Below are 15,863 nucleotides of genomic sequence, written 5' to 3' on the forward strand. Positions count from 1 at the left end.
AATGCAAAAAATAATCACAGTAAAGCAGATAAGGCACATTCCTTGCATGCAGCAAACCCAGCCCACCCAGCCCAGATTCAGTCCCCAGTACCATTGATGGTTCTCTGAGCACTACCAGCATTGAACATTGGAGGCAGAGCCAGGAGCACACCTGAATGTGATGTAAAAGCCAAAAAATGAGAATTTATAGCACACTAATGTGGCAAACAACTAGAAGTTAGTTTAGGGGCCTGAGCAATAGTACAGTAAGACATTTGCCTAGGTCCAATCTGTGGCACCCCATAGGGTCCTTGGGCCTGCCGGTAGTGATCTTTACACACTACCAGATAGGGACACTTCCACTCTCACAAGTTAAAAGAAATCTCAAACTTCAGTAGGTCATATTGTCGTATCTAAACGATTCAAGCAGGTAAGCAGTAAGTAGATGGAAGAAATGTTTCAGATTTCACGAGTTTTTTCTTCAGGTGCCCAGGTTTATGGCCCGGCGTGCAGTATGTATTTTCTACCGCTGAATCATGTTCTCAGTTTATTTCTTAGTAAAAGGGAGTGACACAACCACCAAGTTAAAAGTTGTCTAAACTCAACATTATATAATATTTTGATTATCTTTATTTATTTTTTTTAATTAACGCGCCATGGTTTACAAAGTTATCTGTAGTTGGCTTTTAGCCATACTGTTGAAGCACCAATCCACTATCAGGGTTCCCAGGTTCCCTCCCGCTTCCCACCCCCTATCCCAAGCCTACCCTTGACAGGCACATTTTTGTTTTCAGTGTTGCTCTGGTTTGGATACTTAGCTATACCACTCCTTTATACCATCAATATACTTGGATCCCTTTCTGTTCCCCATGGCTTCCCATCCAGCTCTACTACATCTTCCGCTTCCACCCTTGATTTCTTTCCTCTGTCCTTCCTGTACATTGGGGCAAAGTGTGTCAGCATTCCCGCTCTCAAACACTGGATTCCTCTGTCCAATTATTCTCTGAAATGTCTATTTTTAATAGAACTGTAAGTGAAAATAGATATTAATTCCTTCTAGGATGCTGTGCTCAACCAAATAGAATTTTTTGGATGGGATTTTTTTTTTAACTTGTGAATAAGTGCTAGGGAAAACTTCTTAGCCACTAGAGGGAGCTAAGATACAAAATCAACCAGGAAATCCTACTAGATATCTACTAGAAACAAATAGCTGACTTGTAGTCTATTTTAGTCCTATATCAGCTCCAAAGTTAAGTTTAATTACTGTAACTTTACCTTTATATTACCATCTGTTGGGATTTTTTTTTCCCTTTGCAGTTAGGTTTTGATTGGAACTTGGGTATGGAAATAAATCAGAAAACATTTCAGGCCTGAGACTTAGAAGAAAATGAAGATATAAATTCTCCCTACCTTGTTCAGCTCCAGGTATGGGACAGTAAGGCCAGGAATCTAAGGATCGGGTATAGGAGTAGATGTGTAGTAATGATATAGGTAGGAAATTAGTTTTGTACCAAAAAAGATGTATCTATGCTTTTCAGAGGCCTAATTTATATTGTGTGAAACAGTTTGGGGGATGACACCCAAACTTTCACACAATTTGGGGGATGACACCCAAACTGTTTCAGACATCTTCAGCCTTGGGTTTTCTTCAAACTAGGGTTTTGGGGTGTGGAAGGGTGGGCTACGCCAGCCATGTGCAGGGCTTATTCCCTGCTCTGCTTAGGGATCACTCCTTGAGGTGTTTAGGTGATTATATGCCGTGCTAAGGACCAATCCTGAGAGTTAGCCATGTGCAAGCCTGAATCCCTGTGATACCTCTTTAATCTTTGCATGGATTTCTTGTGAAGTTTGTCTTACCCTTCCTACCAGGTTGTCACTGTCATCCCATTGCTCATCGATTTGTTCGAGCGGGCACCAGTAACGTCTCTCACTGAGACTTATTGTTACTGGGTTTTTTTTTTTGGCATATCCAATACGCACGGGTAGCTTGCTGGGCTCTCCGAGAGGGGCAGAGGAATCGAACACGGGTTGGCCGCATGAAAGGCGAAAGCCCAAGCGCTGTGCTATCGCTCCAACCCACCAGGTTCTCAATACTTTTAATTTTCTAGTCCTTACGTATCTTGTGATTAAAAAAATCAGTATGTGGACTTTGTCTTTTTTTTTTTTTTTTTTTTTTTGCTTTTTGGGTCACACCAGGCGATGCACAGGGATTACTCCTGGCTCTGCACTCAGGAATTACCCCCAGTGGTGCTCAGGGGAACATATGGGAATCAAACCTGGGTCGGCCTTGTACAAGGCAAATGCTCTACCACTATGCTATTGCTCCAGCCCCTCGTTTGTCGTTTTTATTTTTAAATATTGGGAATTGACCACTAAGCATGGCATTCACACCATCCCTCTTCCCCCAACTTTATTTTAGCACTGTTGTCCCGTTGTTCTTCAATTTGCTTGAGCGGACACCAGTAACATCTCCATTGTGAGACTTGTTACTGTTTTTGGCGTGTCGAATACACTACGGGTAGCTTGCCAGGCTCCGCTGTGTGGGTGGGATACTCTTGGTAGCTTGCCGGGCTCTCCGAGAGGGACAAGAGGAGTCCAACCCAGGTCAGCTGCGTGCAAGGCAAACGGTCTACCCGCTGTGAGAGTGTAATGACACAAACTTGCATTCTATTTAAATTGTAAGAATATAAAAAATTTAGGTCCCCTTGATGAATTTAGTCATGGAAATCGTTATAGAATGCCCGGGTTTTCACTGTAGAATTTACTTAGCCTGGGGTCTAGAGTGAAAATACAGGAGAAAGGGTGCTTGCCTTGCACATGGCCAACCTGGATTCAATCCCTGGCACATCATATAGTACCCCCAAACCTGTCAGGAGTGACTCCTGAGCACAGAGCCAGGAGTAAGCCCTGAGCACAGCCAGGTGTGGCAAAAAAAAAAAGTCTGGCTCTCTTCCATGACTGGACAGATAGGTTGTCTGTTTTGGATATGGCTACACCATCTCCCCTATCACCAGTATAACTGGGGCCCTGATGCCTGTTCACCCATTACCTCCCATTATTTCCTCCTTGATTACTTTCTTTCTCTGTCCTCCTCTAAACACTGGGATGAATGGTGATCTAGACATCCCCTCTTTAGTACAATACATTTCTTCAGCCAATACTCTATGCCACAGATAAGTGAGGTCATCCTGTGTGGAGGTTTTGGGGTTTTTGGCTTTTGGGGTTTTTTTGTTGGATTTCATTGAGCCCAGGCTCCACCTTTACCATTGACTCTGATCTTTCCTAAAATATGTCACTCCCCTAATATGAATCAAAGAATGGGTTATAGTTGCCTTTTAAAGTAATATTCTCAATCTCCTCTGGGAAGTTGGAAGGTTGACCTGGTAAATACTATTTTTTTGCTCAGGGGTTACTCCTGGCTCTGCGGTCAGGAATCAATCCTGGCAGTGCTCAGGGGACCATATGGGATGCTGGGAATCGAACCTGGGTCAGCCGCATGGAAGGCAAACGCTCTACCTGCTGTGCTATCGCTCCAGCCCCATAAATACTATGTTTTTGCTTATGCTTTCACTTTCATAAACTCCTGTCCCCTCCTGCAGTCACCTTGGCGCTTCAAATCCTAATCCACAAAAATAAAACTGTACTTCTGGAACTAAAAAGCAAACTGCTAAATCCATATGCTATTTGGTATTTTTCATACTGTAAGATTTTTGTATTTATATTCCTAATTGGTCTAATAGAATGCTGACAGTTTAATGCTGGTTGGTCAGAGAAGGGAAAAAACTTTTTTTAAGTTAAAGAAGAAAAAATTTTTTTCGAAGTCACTTTCACAAACTGTTAACCGAGGATGGATTATTGGAGAGTACTTCTAATGCCTCAAATAGTTCTTCCACAGATATACAAAGCTAGGAAATATAAACTAAATACTAACTCTATGTAGTTGAAGAAGTGAATGATGCCCCCAAGTCAGTCTTAGAAAATCCAAAGCTTTCTTTTTTTTTTTTTTTTTGCTTTTTGGGTCACACCTGGCGATGCACAAGGGTCACTCCTGGCTCTGCACTCAGGAATTACCCCTGGCGGTGCTCAGGGGACCATATGGGATGCTGGGAATCGAACCCGGGTCGGCCGCGTGCAAGGCAAACGCCCTACCCGCTGTGCTATCACTCCAGCCCCCCAATCCAAAGCTTTCTTAAACTGCATGCTTTCAGTATAGATCATCAAAAGGTTTCCTATAAAAAGTTGTTCCCTCAAGCTGTTTTTCTCCTTTCTTCAACATTATTAGGTAACTTTGATTTTTTGAGATGATAGTAACAAGACTTTTAGGGGTTATAAGCTTGGTTCTTCTTGTCCTATATGTTTGATTTGGGGGCTCCATCGGGGGGTGCTCAGGATGCCTCGGCGCTTGGTGGTGGTTCCTGGTAATGCTCAGACCAATGATTGAACCCAGGCCTCCTCCATGCAAAACTGGTTCCAGCTAGCTGGGCTGTCTTTCAGGTTTCATAAGCTTGAGTCTATTAGAAGGGCATACTTAGCTGTGCTCAGTATGGGACTGCTTAGGGACTGCTACTTGCTTTGTGTTCAGTGTCACTCCTGGCAGTGCAGTGCTGGAGATCTGGAAGGCAAGCACCACCCTGACCTCTAACCTCTAATCTATCTGGCCTTCTTAAGTTTGATTCTTTTTGTTTTGGAATTCCTGCATACTTCTCACTGGTAGTGAATCTTTTTGGTTCTTTATGCTAGTATTCATAAAGGTATTTATCTGTAGATTTATAGTCCAAGAAACCAGATCAGGGGGGCAGAGAGATAATACAGTAGGTATGATAGTTGCCTTGGCACACAGCCTGGCTATCACCAGCACCCTATATAGGTCCCCTGAGCCCTGCCAGGAGTGATCCCTGAGCTCAGGGCCAGGAATAAGCCCTGAACACCTCTGGTAGTGGCTCTATTCTCCTCCCCCCCCAAAAAAAAATAACAAAACTCAGTATGTTTTCTCAAGTTGGTAGAGTCAACATTAACCCTAGGCCCCTGACCCCAGTCTTTAAGGAAATACAGGATCAACTAGTTTAAGCAACTCTCAATATCAATATCACCTCATTTAATACACAAACACCCAAATCTATAAGCATCTCCAGACCTACTGTTGGAAATTCTGCCCCTTCATGATCAGGAAATTCTGCCCCTTCATGATCAATTAAAAAATTTAAGCATTCTGGGGGCTGGAGTGATAGCACAGCGGATAGGGCATTTGCCTTGCACGCAGCCGACCTGGGTTCAATTCCCAGCATCCCATGTGGTACCCTGAACACCACTAGGAATAATTCTGGAGTGCACAGCCAGGAGTAACTCCTATGCATCGCTTGGTGTAACCCCCGCAAAAAAAACCCTTAAGCATTCTGGGATTGGATAAAGAATGTGGCAGGTAGGGTGTCTGCTTTGCATGTCCCTGACCTGGGTTCAATCCCTGGCATCCCATATGGTTCCCCAAGCATTTCCAGGGGTAATTCATGAATACTTAGCCAGGAATGACCCCTGAGCATTGCTGTGTGTGGTGCAAAAACGACAAAATTGAGCATTCTTAGTGAATTGCATGTTATTTGTGCTTTGTTCTTCAGCATGTTTATTGTGTCACATAATACATGTGCTTATTGTTGCCTTTAAGCTCTTCTCTAGATTTATGTTCATATGTTTCTCCCAAATACATGGTAGAGCAGGAAATATAACTAACTGTGTTACTTCATGACATCAAGTATGCTGGTACACACCTTAAAGTTTATAAAAAGTTCACAAAACTAGTTTAGATCTGATATGCAGTGTGGTCCTCCCATTGGATTGTGTTTTTGGTGGCTTTGGTTTTGGAGCCACAACCCATGGTGCTTTGGGGGAGGGGCCATGGGGGTGCTGGTTATCAGGGATCAAACCTTGAGTTTTGATACAAAGCGTGTGCTCAGACTATGAGCTATCTTTGTGACCCCAGATTGGGTTTATCCCCAAAGTGTGACCTTGAGGCTTTATTCATGTTCTTGCCTCTTTGTTTTGTTTTTGTTTTGGGGGGTGGGGTGAGCACACCTGGCAGTGCTCAGGATTTACTCCTCACTGTGCTTAGGGATTATTACTCTTGGTGGGGCTTGGGGGACATATGTGGCACTGGGGATCAAGTCCAGGTCAGCTGCTTGCGCTGTACCATCTCTCTAGTGCTTTTTGTTTATTTATTTTTGCTTTTTGGGGTCACACCCAGTGATGGTCAGGGGTTACTCCTGGCTCTGCACTCAGGAATTACTCCTGGCGGTCCCGGGGGACCATATGGGGTGCCAGGAATTGAACCCGACTCTGGTGCTTTTTAAATGAAAAGATGAGAAGAAAATAGAAAACTGGAGGATAATGTACAGCTGTGGGACTTTTTTTTTTTTTTTTGCTTTTAGGGTCACACCCAGCGATGCTCAGGGGTTAATCCTGGCTTTGCACTCAGGAATTACTCCTGGCAGTGCTTGGGGGACCATATGGGATGCCGGGGATTGAACCCAGGTCGGCCGCGTGCAAGGCAAACGCCCTACCCGCTGTGGGATGTTTTGACTAATATTAGATTTTTGTACCACACTTCAGCAGTGCTCAGGAGACCATGCAAGACTGATGTCCAACCTAGGGTCTTCACATGTGAAACATGTACTCCAGTCCTTTGAACTATCTCCCAACCCCTATCTTACTGTTAATGAACTACCTTTTTGTATTTTAATCCTGAAGTACTGTTAGCCTTATCAGAGGAAGTATGCACAAATATGTAAAATGATTGGCTTAGAACTTGATTTCAGGTCTTCTAATGACAAATTCATGTGTTTTATCCTACTTGCTAATTGCTATTTTACTTTTTCATTTATCATTTTATTTTTTTGGTTTTGGGTTTTTTTGTTTGTTAGGTTCTTTTTTTTTTTTTTAGCTTTTTTGGGTCACACCGGTAACGCTCAGGGGTTACTCCTGAGCTCTGCACTCAGGAATTACTCCTGGCAGTACTTAGCTGACCATATATATGGGGTGCAGGAGATCGAGCTCCAGTCTCCTGTGTTCAAGGCAAATGCCCTTCCTACCCGCTGGACCTGCTCCCGCCCCTTTTAACTTTTTTTTAAACACCAGTATGCCTTTTCCAGTGAAGAGATTTTTAGTGGGAGGATTCAAATGAATATTACCTGTAATATCCACCTAATTCCACCAGGGTGTCCCATAGGGCTGTCTGATCCATGTTCTTAACCGTAGCTGGGGATGATGACAAAGCTGGAATTAATCTCTTTACAATAGCCATCTGCCCAAAGCCCAGGAGCAAGAAAGTGGGGTGCTTAAGAGTGCGTAGTCAGCGTCGGAGAAGCCCATGACTTCTGTTGACCCCCTCTGTCCCATGGAAGCAGAATAATAGATAAGCCTACAAACCTCTACGTGTTTGGTAGCTAAGTCCATGTGTATACTGATTTGATCAGTGAGAGATTCACATCACAAGAAAATACCTAGGTAGATGCATTTTTTTAAATGGAAGGGGGAGGATTGGGACATACCCATTGATGCTCAGGGGTTACTCCTGACTCTGCACTCAGGAATGACTCTGGGGAGGGAGGGAGGGAGGGTGGGAGGGAGAGAGAGAGGGGAGAGAGAGGGGAGAGGAGAGACTGAGAGAGTGTGTAGGCAGTGGGGGGCGGGAGCACAGGGAGCCAGGGATTGAATCTGGGTCAGCTGCATGCAAGGCAAGTACCCTACCTGTTGTACTATCTTTTTGGCCCCCATAGATGCTTTTTTTTTTTTTTCAAATCAATCTGTGGTGACTTCCTACTTTCCAGTTTGCACTAAACATCTACATGATTCTTAGCTCTTAGCTCCCAGGCATCAGTTTTGATACTTGCAAATTTAGATTACAATCTGCAGTATCAAAGCAACCTCTTCATAGAAAACCAGAGGAGATATTTTTAATACTGAAAACAGCAAATAGCTCCTTTAAAAATTGCTGTTTTTAAAAACTTCTCTATTTCAAGTTTGATTTCTCTCCTGGAGGACATCCTTAAAAGTATCCTGACTTTACTAGATACTCTGAATATTTGCTTAACTAAAATAAGCAGAACCTTCATGATCATTATGGGATAGTTTAACAACACAACATTGGAATTTTCACATTAGCAAAGTTTTGTTTTTATCTCCAAACCAATGAAAATTCATCATAAGGAAATTTAGTTCCTGGATTCCCTGCTATACTAGGTTGTAATGAATACAATCTGAATTTAGGGCTATATCTGAGCTGATTCTCCTTAGATGATGACCTATGCTCTGTCTTTAGAACCCAGTACTGCCAGGGCTCTTACAGCCACCAGGAAAGCCTTACTAAATTTAAGCCTTAATCATTGGAGATGTTGGACAGAGGTGTCCCTTTTTCTCTTACTTCTTCCTAGATGAGTTTCCATTCCCAATCGTCTGTATTTTTAAGATCCCAAATCTACCTCTAGTAGTCAGACTTACCTTTGAAATATTACAGCTATTTGGTGAGAGTGCTAAACACAGATGATAGTACTAATTGGGACCCTTCTGAATGCTTTTCTTAAGTGATCTGAGAAACAGCTAAATAAACTTGTATGTAGAACGTACATGATTGTTTCCTCAATCTTGAGCATGAGTTTTGCTAGATATGTAGGACACCGGGCTAATTACTACACGATTAAAAGTTATCAGTTCTAATGCAAACAAAAGCTGCTTGTTCTGAAAAGTGTCATTAAGGGTCTTTTGGTTTTGGTTCTGTGTCTTAAATATCTTTTAAATGTATATTGGTCTAAAACACCCTTCCATATGTGAGGAATGAATATATTATGCCTTTTCCATCTAGAGTGCACAAATGTACTAAAGGCACAAACGTGTATCCTAGCCGCTTGGAAGGTCTGTTAACTGGGGTTGCCTCATACCTGATGCTCAGGAAGCATTTTCACTGGCTTGGATAGACTACTTGCCATCTGTTCTACGAGCATTCACTGCTGAGTGAAAGGGGAAAGTGAAAGGGAAGAGTAGGGGAGAGGAAGCTGAAAAAATAAGAGGAAACAGCTGGGAACTGAGGAGGGGGCAGTCTTATGTAAGGTCAGTAAAACAAAAAGCTAGCAGAGGACAGGGTCAGGCGTTGGGGCTAGAGGGCTAATTAACTTCTGTCAACTAGTTAAGTAAAGCCTTGTGTGCTTTGTTAAAGAAACTTAGTTCAAAGGATAAAAAAAAATCTCGAGTGAATCTAACTAGTTCTTTTTGTGTACAGTAGTAAATTGTTCAAGTCAAAATCTATCCTGTCTCCTAAAGAATTCTGGTCCTCTTCCTTCAGACCCAGTAGAGCTTTCTGCCACTGCTCAGGAACAGGGTGAAATGCTTCAAGTAGTTATGGATAGCAGGTAAGCTTAAGGAGTAAGTGCCGAGTACCGCTGCGTTCCCTTGTGCTAACCACAGCTCTCCAGCTCCCTGTGCCTCCTTTTATTGGCTGGGCCCCGTGATTGTATAGGACTTTAGATAGCTTCTAGCTCAGAGACTTTTCAGGGTCAGGAAGCATCCTTATTGGAATTAAATCCTGGAGCTTTAGCTAGATCTCATGCAGTCCTAGCCTGAGTTGCCATCTTTTGCATTGCTTTCTAGACTGGAGTAGACTTCCTAAAGCTTATGCTAGCCTCATGCTGTTGCACCCGGGTCTTATATTACCACTCTTCTTTTGCTCGCTCAGTGAGCATACTGGCTAAGTTCCTCAATATGCTTCATTCCCCGTTCCCTTCACTGCCAGGCATGGAGAGGGACTCAGTCAAAGATTAGATTGACCCAATAAGGCTTTTTCTTCTTCTTCCTATCTAGGCCAATGAAAGGGAGAAGGAGGAGTGCTGACTCAAAAAGAGAGAGCCATTATAATCTGCATGTATTAATATCCTTACTTTTTGGAGACTTCTGAGGAAACTGAATTCTTCTGAACTCTGGACTAACCCCAAATACATTATGAAGAAGAAATTGAAGAGATGTTTCTATAGGAGTTTGGGTAAACAGTATTCACTTGATATCTGTTTCTGCTCTGCCCCTCCCCTTCACATGAACATTTGGGTAGCCATTAACAAAGTAGTAAGTTTTTTTCAAATTAGCTAATTTTTCTAGTAATGCAGAGGGGTAGCACAGTGCTATTAGTGTCATTATATCCCTTTTAGCCCGTAGAATGTATTCGGGGTGGGAGATAAAACCAGTGAAAAGAATTGTATCTTTGAACCAGAATAACAGTAAGCGGAAGGGCATATGTTTTTGACTACTAACATGATGTAACTGAGCTAAGCTTTGTAGTTTGGTTCAGGACCATCAAATGTGTGTGACTGGTTAAGTGTCAGCTTTTTTGAAATTCAGCCATTGCCCTGAGCTTGGGGCATCTGAGGGCAGAGAGGAACAGGTGTCTAAAGGAGAAGTGTTCATGAGATTATGTTTTGCAGTTATATTGAATTTCTGGGTGTATTTTTGACTTGTCTTTCGTTTCTTTCCTCCTTGTGTCCTATGCTATTTTGCTTGCTATTTGTTTGATTCCTTCTGTCAGCCATTCAGGAATTGTAAATGGAAGTTAGTAATTCTACTCAAATGTTCTGTGGATGGAGCTGATAGGCTTGCATTGATCCCTGGCATTTTTTCAAGTAGAGTTACGCTGATGAATGTGTTTCTGTGGGTCTGGACTTATTTTTGTCATCCTAGGTGTGTGACCCCAAGAAAAGAATAAGTTGTTTGAGAACATTCAACTACAAGTTGAACTAAATGCCTACTAGGAAAATGGATAGATTTTCCCTGCCTTTTGTTTTCTGTGATTATATTCAGCTGTTAAGGAACTTAAATAGGTATTTCGGCAGGGGGGAGGGGGGAAAGAGGAGTAAATTGTTTCCCCTTCCTTATCGTGCCAGTTAAAACAGAAATGATGAGTGATGACACTTTAGGTGGTAGCACTGAAACACAGCTTTTGACCACAGGGGCCATAGGCAATTGGCGTAAGGCCTTAGCGTGTTTGCGGATGGTGCGGGTGGGTAGAGTGAAGTGAGGACAAGAAGATTACTTCTGCTTTCCTCCCAGAGAGGCTTGGGTTTTGGTTTGGTTGTGTTTGCGGAGAGCTGGGGCACGTTACTCCCTTTGGTCTAGAGAGAATGCTTCCTTTTCTTGACTGCATTAAGACTAGGAATGAAGGGTTACCTTGCTCTGGCTATCGTTTCTAGTTAATTTCTGAACATTGCAATCCTGGTTTAATAGTTTGTCAGACGTCTTCACAAGAAGAGTTTAATTCATTAACTTGCCAGTTTGGAACCTCTGACTTTAATGAAAGTTTTGGGTTTGTTTTTTGCTTATTTAGCCGTCTTACTTGGGATCAGGTAATTGGCAACATCAGAGTTGCTTTTTATTGGAGTGGCCACTGCCTGCTATGCTCAGGGATCACTCCTGGTGGTGCTTTAGTGAACCATCTGTGGTGCTGGGGACTGAAACCAGGTCAGAACTGTGCTGCTTGTTTTGTCACCTGTCATTAGCCCTTTGGCCATTTCCCTTAAGACTTTTTTCTAGGTCTGGAGAGATATTGAGGACTGAAGCGATAGTATAGCTATAGCACAGGGGTAGGGTGTTTGCCTTGCACAGGCTGACCCAGGTTTGATTCTTCCACCGCTCTCGAGAGCACAGCAAGCTACAAAGAGTATCCTGCCTGCACGTCAGAGCCTGGCAAGCTCTTCATGGCTTATTCAATATGCCCAAAACAGTAACAACAAGTCTCACAATGGAGACGTTACTGGTGCCTGCTTGAGCAAATCGATGAACAACGGGACAGCAGTGCTACAGTGCTACTACAGTGCTGGAAAGATAGTAGAACAGTAGAGTGGGTAAAATGCTTGCTTTGCACGTGGCCAACCTGGGTTCAGTCCCTAGCACCATATGTGGTCTCCTGACCACTGCAAAGAGTGATCCCTGAGCAAAGAGCCAGAAGTAAACCCTGAGCACTGCCAGGTACTCCCCTCCCCCAACCAAAACAAAAAGACTTTTTGTTTTAGGGGCCCACATCTGGTGGTACTCATAGGAAACTTCTGGCTCTGTGCTTAAAGATCGCTCTGGAGAACATTCTGTGCCACAGATTGCACAGGACTCCCTGTTTATACGAAGTAGACGGTCTGTTGAGCTATCTCCCTGGCCCCTTGAAGACTCTTTGGTTTGTTTGTGTTTTTTTGCCTTTTGGGTCACACCCGGCGATGCACAGGGGTTACTCCTGGATCGTGCATCAGGAATTACTCCTGGCGGTGCTCAGGGGACCATATGGGATGCTGGGAATTGAACCCGGGTCGGCCGTGTGCAAGGCAAACTCCGTACCCGCTGTGCTATTGCTCCATCCCGAAGACTTGGAAGAGAGGAATAGGGCATGGGGAAAAACCTGTCACTAGGAGAGAAAATGAGAGGTAGGACTAATGAACTGGTTCAGAGATAGTGTGCAGAGTTCCCATCCCCAAAGTTAATATAGAACCAGTCAGTAGTACCAATAAGAATATTTACTAAGTACTGTGCTATTCCAGGAAATGTTTAAGCATTTTACATAAATTTGCCATTTAATTTACAAGTTGCTTCCTGTGAGATTTAGGAAGTTATTTTGTCCTCATTTCTCAGATAAGGAAACTGAGATCCTGAAAGTTCAAGTGACAAGTTGTACAAACTGTGTGGTAAGGAATGGGGAGTCTGAATAAGGTGACAGAGATATGACTTTCACTTGAGTGGATGTAGGCACACCATATTTTTTGCTTAAACCACAAATATTTCAATTTTTCATCATACCTGAAATTATTTGGGTTATCTATTATACATTTTAGACATTTGTCATACATTGGTCACTGAAAATTGTTTACTATAATCAAGACAAATTTACTGTCTTTAAATATCTAGTCTGGGGCTGGAGAGATAGCACAGCGGGTAGGGCGTTTGCCTTGCACGCGGCCGACCCGGGTTCAAATCCCAGCATCCCATATGGTCCCCTGAGCACGGCCAGGGGTAATTCCTGAGTGCAAAGCCAGGAGTAACCCCTGTGCTTCGCCAGGTGTGACCCAAAAAGCAAAAAATAAATAAATAAATAAATAAATAAATAAATATCTAGTCTTTTTTTGGGGGGAAAGGGTGTGCCACACCAAGTTGTACTCAGGGGTTACTCCTGGCTCTGCATTCAGGAATTACTTCTGGCAGTATTGGAGGGACCATATGGGATGCTGAGGATTGAACAAGGTTGTCTATGTGCAATGCAAGTGCCCTACCCATTGTACTATTGCTCCAACACCATATCTGAAGTATTTTGATTGGATCCCTGTATGGTCTGTGGCAGCTCACTTGAAGGTAGCCTCAATCTGTGACAAGAATATTGTCTCCTAAAAGTAGAAATGCCCCCTGAGGGGATGGAGTCTTTGATCTCACTGGTTTCATTATTCCTTAAACCAGTTGGAGCTGTTTTTGAGTATTTCTTCCAAACTTGGTTATTTTCCAAACTTAAAGATTAAAATTTTTCTTCTGGGTTTTAAAAAGTTTTTAATTTTAAGGAAGAATTTGAGGAGCAATCATGAAGTCTGATTTTTGACTATTGATAGAGATAAAATTAGCTGTCTTCATCAAGGAAAGTGATACTTCTGAATTCTGACCCTTTAGTAATGAGAACTGGACTGTTTTCACTTGACCTCTACTTCCTGTTAGTGGGGAAACCCCTTTTCCAGAGGTATTGTGAAAAAGATTGCTGGAAAAGGGTTCCTAGATCTTCAGATAAGAAGTTCTAGAGAGGCTGGCAATACTGTCTTCAGACTAGTGGTCTTCCTTGGCTGGGGATGTGGGTCAGTGATAAGAGCTCATGCTTCACATGTGTGAGCACCTTCCTGTGTACTCTCTCTAATCCAAGAAAATTTTTGTTTTGTTTTGGGTTTGTTGTAGCAGGGGTTTTTGTTTATTTATTTATTTGGGGGCCATATCCAGTGGTTCTCAGGGCTCACTCTGACTTGGCTCAGGGATCATTCTTGTCTAGGGGTACCATATGGTATGCTGGTGATGAACCTGGATCAGCCATGTGAAAGACAAGTGCTTCACTTGCTGTACTATCTCTCTGGCTCCTGAAAAAAAAATTTGTTTTTAATGGTGGTCTGGGGGTTGGAGAGATAGTAAAGCAGGTAAGGTGGCTTGCCTTGCCTATGTGGCCAACCTGAGTTTGCTCTCAGCACCCTATGTGATCCCCCTAGCCCTGCCAGGGGTGATACCTGAGCTCAGAGCCCGGAGTAGCTCTGAGCATAACCGGGTATCACTCCTTTCCATTCCCTCCCCCACAAAAATTAGTAATGTTATATACTGATATTTATAATCCCAAAGCTTTGCCTGAAAAGGCAGTGAAGTAGGAGAGTCTGTACAAGAGAGGAGGAAACTAAGATGAATTAAGAAATATGCGTATTCGTGTAAGTATATATTTTGTCAAGAAAGCAGTAGATATATTCAATGAATGAAAACAAAAGACCATGTCATATCTAAAAGTCAGCTCTGAAAGGCATTGTGGTATGCCTAGTTAATACCTTAGGTTTTCATCTTGCCTGTGTATATAAACTTAGTTTTCCTGAACCCTTTTCTTTCTAGAACATTAATGGACAATAGGCAACATAGAGAAGTCACTATGGCAGTTTATCAGAGAAATGTATTGGAAACTGATAATCACTTTCTGCCCCCTCCTGTCTTAGGCTGCCCTGGTGTGTTGCCAGCTTCTACTACTGATCCAAACTGCAGAATATTCCCAAGGCCTCCCAGCAATATCCAAAAAGGGAACCAGGCCATCATTTCCCAGTCTCTCACGCTGGTGGTTGTGATGGGAAGGAAAGAGTGGGTGGGAGTGTACACATGTAGTGGATGGATAGGAGGAACAGCCAAATCACTCTACCTCTTAGGTTCCCATCACCAATAGAATTCTACAACAGTATTTTTACTGTGCATGTATGGGGGGAAGTCGGAGATGGCACCCTTGATTAGCATGCCTCTGAAGAGGAATAAACGGAGGGGGTGAGATAAGAAACAGTTGGTTATGAAAGCTGTTGAGGTCTTGAAATAATGTAACCATCTGAGGAATGCTTTAAACCAGAGTTTATAAAAATATCACTGATACCACCTGCCCCCTCACTTCCTGCCACAGGAGACTTCTTGGACTGGAGACACTCGTTTAATAATAGCTTGTTTGATACTCCAGTAGTTGCCTGTAGATGAGGAAAGGCAGAAAACCTTCCTGCCACCACCCTGCGAAGTGCCAGTAGCGGCGACGCCTACACACACGAAGACTTGGAACTGCCGCGGAGGCTGGGGTCACCTCTGACATCTGACGCTGTCCAACCAGAAGTTTAATTTTGTTTTTCTTTGGGGGGTGGTGGTGGGGGAACGGGGCGCTGCTTGTACTAAAGGACTAAAATAATTTGTACTTTCTCCCTGGTTTTTCTTTTTTGGCGGGAGAGGGTTGAATGTGACATCTGTGGACTGGACGGGCGGCCGGGGAGGGCGGGGAAGCTCAGCCCTTCACCCAGGAATGACCCAGTAATGACATCTCGGCGCGTGGGAAGTGTTTCCCGCGGCGGGGCGCCCGGAGGCTGCAAAGCCGCACCCCGGCGGGGCTCCTGCTGCACGGGGAAGGCCACCCCGAAGCGCGGCGCGGCGGGGGCGGGGAGGGGGCGCGGGGCGCGGGCGGGACGGGCGGCCAAACGCCCAAGGGGCTTCCCCGGCTTCCAGGCAGCGCTGCGGCGCAGACCGGGGAGCCGGAGCGCGGGGGCGCAGCGGCCTGGGCCTTCCGTTCCGGGCGCGACGGGCAGGGCGCGGCGGCGCGGGCCACAGCCGCGCCGTGCCGGGCCAGCCAGCGCCAG

General features: G+C 43.9%; 1 long non-coding RNA gene across 2 annotated transcripts; it reads left to right on the forward strand.

Annotated features, from left to right (window-relative positions):
- On the forward strand, window positions 1–15,422 carry LOC129403310 (uncharacterized). 2 transcript variants are annotated; one of them, XR_008629121.1, is made up of 4 exons: window positions 1–1,404; window positions 9,305–9,371; window positions 9,820–9,997; window positions 15,149–15,422. It is a non-coding gene; the product is annotated as an uncharacterized LOC129403310 (long non-coding RNA). The 2 variants fall into 2 exon arrangements; XR_008629120.1 differs by having other exon boundaries at window positions 9,305–9,997.
- The last annotated feature ends 441 nt before the right edge of the window (window positions 15,423–15,863 follow it).

This window comes from Sorex araneus, chromosome 3, assembly GCF_027595985.1.
Source record: "Sorex araneus isolate mSorAra2 chromosome 3, mSorAra2.pri, whole genome shotgun sequence".
NCBI lineage: Eukaryota > Metazoa > Chordata > Mammalia > Eulipotyphla > Soricidae > Sorex > Sorex araneus.